Source organism: Lathyrus oleraceus, chromosome 5, assembly GCF_024323335.1.
Source record: "Lathyrus oleraceus cultivar Zhongwan6 chromosome 5, CAAS_Psat_ZW6_1.0, whole genome shotgun sequence".
In the NCBI taxonomy this organism is placed as follows: domain Eukaryota; kingdom Viridiplantae; phylum Streptophyta; class Magnoliopsida; order Fabales; family Fabaceae; genus Lathyrus; species Lathyrus oleraceus.
In genome coordinates this window covers 117037842-117045280 of record NC_066583.1, presented here as the reverse complement: position 1 = coordinate 117045280, position 7439 = coordinate 117037842, and positions in this window count along the sequence as shown.

The following is a 7439-nucleotide window of genomic DNA, read 5'->3' as shown; positions in this document are numbered from 1 at the left end:
CAGTGGTTGTTTGGATGATGCAGCTTGAAATAGGTGCAGATTATGGTTAGTGTTGAAGGATTCTTGAAGAACTTTAGCTCAAACTTGGTTGAAACAAACTGGTTCGAAATCTGCCATTGGAGGGTGTTGATGTAACAGCTGCCTTTCCTTTGTTTACAGTCACCAAAAGAGGATTGAGAATGCTTCAAAAATGTTGGCAACTGATGAAAATACCAAGGGTGCTCGTGGTTCTTTGAGAGTTTAGCAGGAAAAATGCAAAGTGAGCAAAATGGAAAAATGAGAGAGTGAGAGTTTCTGTTCGAAATGGAGGCTGCAACTAGGGTTGTTTGTGCAGAAAATAACTTTATATATGTCTGTTTATCCTTGCTAATGGAAGTGTTAAGCTTGATTAACACAAATGAAGCCAAATGCCAAAATTGCTAAGTTTGACACAAGTTGCACATGGAGGTGTGGTCTGCACGATTTGGGCCTTTGGACAAGTTACAAATACCATTTAAAACAGATCCCAAATGGCCAAATGTGTTAAAACTTGCTAAATTAAAAAGTCAACTTTTGGTCCACTTGAATTTAATAAAGCCAAGCTCAAAAATGGCATTTTGATTGGCAAGGTTTTGGTTCATGATGAATGCATTTTTAGAAAGAGGGGAACAAATGGAGCTTGTAGGAAAAAACCCCATCAAATTTGGCCAAGTGGTTCATGAGATATGGCTTGTTGAAGTTCACAAATTTTTGAAATTAAATTGATCATATCTTGACAACCATACATGGGATTTGAGAGTTCTTAGACTTTTTGAAAATGGGAGAACAAGATCTTCAACTTTCATGTTGGGCAAAAATTCATTTGAAGCTTGTATCATGATGTAGGTTGAGGATCAAGAAGTTTCCATTTTTGGCAGTTGAAATTACAGGTCCAGTTTCTATTTTTGGAAATTTTCTGTTTGGCTTCAAATTCTTCAATGATGTTGATTGCCATGATATATGAGGCCTATTGGGACATGAATAAACTCTCTCAAACCATTTCCATCCATCAAAACCATACAATCAACCACAGTTGACCAACTTTGACTTTCTAGGGTTTCTGACTGTCTGTGCATGAACTGATGGCTTCTGAACATCCAACCCTTGACTTAAACACTTCAAATGGACCCTCTAGTCATGTGAACTTGTTGGACAAACCCTAGGGCCTTGGCTCCTTGAGAAACACCCTTGCTTGCTTGGTTGACTGATCTCCTGATCAGTTTGACCTAATTCTTGACTTGCTTGCTCTTGAGGCAACTGGGGACAATGCAATGCTATGCAATGGATCATGATATGCTATGACCTAATATGAGATGGTATGTATAATGATAGGTGCAAATTTGAGGTGCTACAGCTGCCCCTATTCAATCAGCTGGGAACCCGAACGGATGATAGCGGTGGCTGTCAGACTTTCAGGGTAAACAGGGATTGAATACAAAAGAACCGTAGAAATTTGCACCGACTGGATGTAATATAAGAAGAACCACGTCATTTACCGATGACAACTGTATGACAATAGCAAAACCATTTACCGATGGTTGGAAAACTGGAAACTTGATATTTACCGATATCAACTTTAGCACGACCATTTACCGATGGCGGCTGGGGAAAACAAATTTCTGAAAAACCAAAACCATTTACCGATGGTTAAAACTTGATATTTACCGATATCAACTTCAGCCGGACCATTTACCGATGGCTGCTGGGAAACAGATTGATGTAGAGAGGAAGCAAGACCCTTTACCGATGGTGGCTTCAAAGAAACTTGACATTTACCGATGTCAACTTAGCAAGACCATTTACCGATGGCTGCTGCAACTGGGAATTCGATATTTACCGATATCGAAGAAAGCTGGGCCATTTACCGATGGCATCTCCGCTTGGGGAGGAGCAAAATCTTTGTGGTGATACCAGAAAAGACGTTTACCGACGACTTCTGGGGATTCTGATTTTATTAACGAGAGAACAAAGAATAACCAGACATTTACCGATGACTGGGTGAGACTCGATGTTTACCGACATCGAAAAATGATGTTTACCGACATCAAAAAGAATGACCAGACATTTACCGATGACTGGGATGAGACATGATGTTTACCGACATCGAAAGATGATGTTTACCGACATTAAAAAGAATGACCAGACATTTACCGATGACTGGGATGAGAAATTTATTGGGGAAAGACAAACAAATATTTGCAACTGAAAACCGGGTAGGACATTTACAGATGACTCTACTGGGGATTTCTAGCTGGGGATTTATCAGACATTTACCGATGACTGAAGGAACTCGATGTTTACCGACACCGAAACAATGGCTTTTACCGACACCAAAAAAGACCAGACATTTACCGATGACTGGATGAGACTCGATGTTTACCGACACCGAAGCAATGGCGTTTACCGACACCCAAAAAATGACCAGACATTTACCTATGACTGGGTGAAACTCGATGTTTACCGACACCGAAACAATGGCGTTTACCGACACCAAAAGAAACACACGTGGGTACTGACATGACACTTACTGGTATCACATGAACAGTATCTGGGACATGTTGAGGCAAGGCTGAACACTTGCTGGGGGTCTCACTGGGGAGAAACAAGCTTTCTGTCACCATCGGGTGAGGAAATAAACCTCTATCACCATCGGGTGAGGAAATAAACCTCTGTGGGGATAATCAATTCTGAATACTGTCGAAGCAACTGTAGCAGACCTGGTGCTGACGTTGAATAAAGATGATCCGCCTCTGCCGGGGATACAGCCTGATGTGGTTTCGAACGCATGAATGCATATGTTTGAATTTTTCTATGGCGTAATGCTCCATATGGGAGGGAAATGCTACGCAGTTTGAGGATGCAATGATCACTATATGCAATGCAATATGATAAGAACTCTGCGGGAGAAATGCACAGGACGACTGTGTTGAGGAATCTTCAATACAAATCCGCTGGGGGAGTAGGACAAGGCAATTGCTGGGGAACCAACCATACGAATCCATTAGGGGAAGACAAGGCAACTCGCTGGGGAGTAAAAGCAACTCTGCTAGGGGAAAGCAACGGTAAACTGCTGGGGAATAGCCCAATCATTCCACAAAAATTCCGCTTGGGGAATGAAAGCTCCGCTGGGGGAAACTAAACCAGGCAACCCTCTGGGGGTAAGGCTCATACAAACCTCAGATAAAATAGGCCCTGCTTTTTGGGGAATAACTGCTACTCCGCCGGGGACGACCCACAATGTTTACAAGTAGAAACGACTCAGCTGGGGATGTAGGTATCCGTCTGCCATGGACACCCGTCCAATCCACTGGTAGGATAAACTTTGCTGGAGAGATAACTGCTTCGCTGGGGAAGGCTCAAACAAACCATAGCTAGGAGAATGATTCCGTCTGGGGAAAGCACTGCTGGGGAATGCTCACAGGTGACGACCTTACCGGGGAAAATATTCACAGGTGACGACCTGTAAATCGGAACAAACAGATGCCCCAGGGGGTATATATGGACAAGATACGCTCAAGTGTCCTCAACATTCAAAATGATTTTCAAATGTTTTAATCTTTCTGCACGTCATTGTTTAGCCTTCATGTTTTTATATGCAATGTCTATCAAAAATTCGGACGTTTTTGCAAACAAAACAGTAAAAGTAAAAACGAGAGAGCAATTTATCTGAATAACGACTTTTATTGATTGAAAATGGGCCTGAAAAGGCAAATACATTGGGAAGCAATTCCTAGAAAGAGGTAATTGCGCACAAAAGGAAAATAAACTATCCTAATGGCAATGTGAACACAGCATCCACTGTTTCCCAACTCTGTTATAACTCATAGATCATCAGTTTCCTCCCAATTCCTTGCTTTCTGAGAAGAGTGACTGGACCGATCACCTCTTTTGAGATGGCAGCTGACGAAGCATGATGAAGTACAGATGACTCAGACTGTAGTCTTCGCTTTAATCCCTCTTTTGGCTGGATCGCCCTTTCGGGTTTTCAATCCACCGGGATACCCATTTTTGCCTAAGCTGCCCTTACGGGTTTTCGACTTACCGGGTGTACAGTTTTCATTTTTATCCCTAACTTTTGCCCGAGCCTTTTCTTTCTGTTTTTTGGTTCGCCGGGATGCCCATTTTTGCCTGGACTCTTTTGTTCTTTTTGTCCAGCGGGTCAATTTATGCGAAGTATTTTTTGACTACATCTGAGTTGACAGGGGAAGGAAAATCTTCACCATCCATAGTTGTAAGCATCAAGGCTCCACCGGAGAAAACCTTCTTCACAACATATGGACCTTCGTAATTAGGAGTCCACTTGCCCCTGTTATCTGTACCGGGAGGAAGGATTCTCTTCAAAACCAGATCGCCAGTTTGAAATGTCCGAGGACGCACTTTCTGATCAAAGGCTCGCTTCATCCTTCTCTGATATAACTGCCCATGGCACACAGCTGCTAACCGTCTTTCTTCGATAAGGCTCAACTCATTAAACCTTGTACGAATCCACTCGGCTTCGTCCAGCTTGACATCCAATAATACCCTCAGAGAAGGGATCTCTACTTCAACAGGTAGGACTGCTTCCATACCATACACAAGGGAGTAGGGGGTTGCCCCGGTCGACGTACGTACTGAGGTACGGTACCCATGCAAAGCGAAAGGCAACATCTCATGCCAATCTTTGTACGTTATGACCATCTTCTGCACAATCTTCTTGATATTCTTGTTAGCTGCCTCTACAGCACCATTCATCTTTGGTCTGTAAGGAGAAGAATTGTGATGTTCGATCTTGAAATCTCTGCACAAGTCTTTCATCATTTTGTTGTTGAGATTCGAACCATTGTCAGTGATGATTCTCTCAGGGACTCCATAACGACAGATGATTTCTTTCTTGATGAACCGGGCAACCACTTGTTTGGTGACATTGGCATAAGAAGCTGCTTCTACCCATTTGGTGAAGTAATCGATTGCAACCAAGATGAAGCGATGTCCATTAGAAGCAGTAGGCTCTATCTTCCCAATCATATCAATGCCCCACATGGCGAACGGCCAAGGTGAGTTCATGACATTCAACGGGCTTGGTGGTACATGCACCTTATCAGCATAGATTTGACACTTGTGGCATTTCCGAGCATATTTGAAGCAATCGGATTCCATAGTCATCCAGTAATATCCGGCTCTCAACAATTTCTTGGACATTGCATGACCACCAGCATGGGTACCAAACGAACCCTCGTGCACTTCTTGCATTAACATGTCTGCTTCGTGTCTATCCACGCATCTGAGCAAGACCATGTCAAAGTTCCTCTTGTACAACACGTCATCCTGATTCAGATAAAAGCTTCCAGCTAGCCTTCTCAGGGTCTTCTTATCATTCTTTGACGCACCCTCAGGATACTCTTGAGTCTTGAGGAAGTTCTTGATGTCATAATACCACGGCTTATCATCAATCGCCACGATAGACTCGGCTGCAAACACATATGCAGGCCTCTCGAGTCGATTCACAGCAACATGTGGCACATGATTCCACCAGTGATCTTTTATCATGGAAGATAAAGTAGCCAATGCATCAGCCATTTGATTCTCGTCCCGGGGGACATGATACAACTTCACCTTCTTGAAGAACGTCAGTATTCTTCTACTATAATCTCTATACGGAATCAAATGTGGCTGGTTTGTATTCCAATCTCCATTGACCTGATTGATCACTAGAGCTGAATCTCCAAATATGTCAAGTGTTTTGATCCTCAGATCAAGGGCTTCTTCTATCCCCATGATACAAGCCTCATACTCAGCTTCATTGTTGGTGACGTCAAAAGTCAATCTAGCAGAAAAAGGTATATGGGCACCTTTGGGATTGATCAACACTGCCCCAACACCATTACCGTTCATATTCACAGCCCCATCGAACATCAGTGTCCACTTGTCATCAGGATCCGGTCCTTCCTCGACAGGTGGCTCTTCACAATCTTTCGTCTTCAGGTACATGATGTCTTCATCAGGGAATTCAAACATCATTGGCTGATAATCATCGATTGGTTGTTCGGCAAGATAGTCTGACAGAATACTACCTTTGATGGCCTTCTGCGACGTGTACTGAATGTCATACTCGGTTAAAATCATCTGCCAACGGGCAACACGTCCGGTGAGAGCTGGCTTCTCAAAGATGTATTTCACAGGATCCATCCTAGAAATCAACAGAGTAGTATGGTTCAACATATACTGCCTTAGTCGGCGAGCAGCCCAGGCCAAAGCACAGCAAGTTTTCTCGAGCAGTGAATATCTTGTTTCACAGTCGGTAAACTTTTTGCTTAGGTAGTATATGGCATGCTCTTTTCGACCAGACTCGTCATGCTGACCCAATACACACCCCATCGAAGTCTCGGTGACTGAAAGGTACATGATCGGTGGTCTCCCTGGAACTGGAGGGATAAGGATTGGAGGTTTCTGTAGATATTCCTTGATTTTGTCAAATGCCTTCTGACAGTCATCATTCCATTTGATCGCCTGGTTTTTTCTGAGCAGTTTGAAAATTGGTTCACATGTGGCAGTTAGATGAGATATGAACCTTGCAATGTAGTTCAACCTCCCTAAAAACCTACGGACTTGCTTTTCCGTCTTTGGTTCAGGCATCTCTTGAATAGCTTTGACTTTTGCTGGATCTACCTCAATCCCTTTCTCACTGACAATGAAGCCTAAGAGCTTCCCGGATCTCACCCCAAACGTACACTTGTTCGGATTCAGCCTCAGCTTGAATTTGACCAGTCTGTCAAACAACTTCTGCAAATTTACCAAGTGCTCCTCTTCTGTCTGCGACTTCGCAATCATATCATCCACGTACACTTCGATTTCATTGTGCATCATGTCATGAAAGAGAGTCGTCATAGCCCTCTGATAGGTAGCACCGGCATTCTTCAGCCCAAATGGCATCACTTTGTAGCAGAACGTGCCCCAAGGTGTAATGAATGTCGTCTTTTCCATGTCCTCTGGCGCCATCTTGATCTGGTTATAGCCCGAGAAACCGTCCATGAAAGAGAATACCGAGGATTGAGCCGTATTATCAACCAATACATCAATGTGAGGTAATGGGAAATCATCTTTCGGACTCTCCCTGTTCAAATCCCGGTAGTCGACACACATTCTGACTTTGCCATCCTTCTTCGGCACAGGAACAATGTTGGCAATCCATGGCGGGTAACTTGTTACAGCCAGAAAACCTGCATCCCACTGCTTCTGAACCTCTTCCTTGATCTTGACAGCCATATCAGGACTTGTTCTGCGAAGCTTCTGCTTGACCGACGGACACTCTTCTCTAAGAGGTAACCGATGCATCACAATGTCTGTATCCAGCCCGGGCATGTCTTGATATGTCCAGGCGAATATTTCCACATATTCTCTTAGCATCTCGATTAGCCTCCTTTTGACAGAGTCTTCTAAAGCAG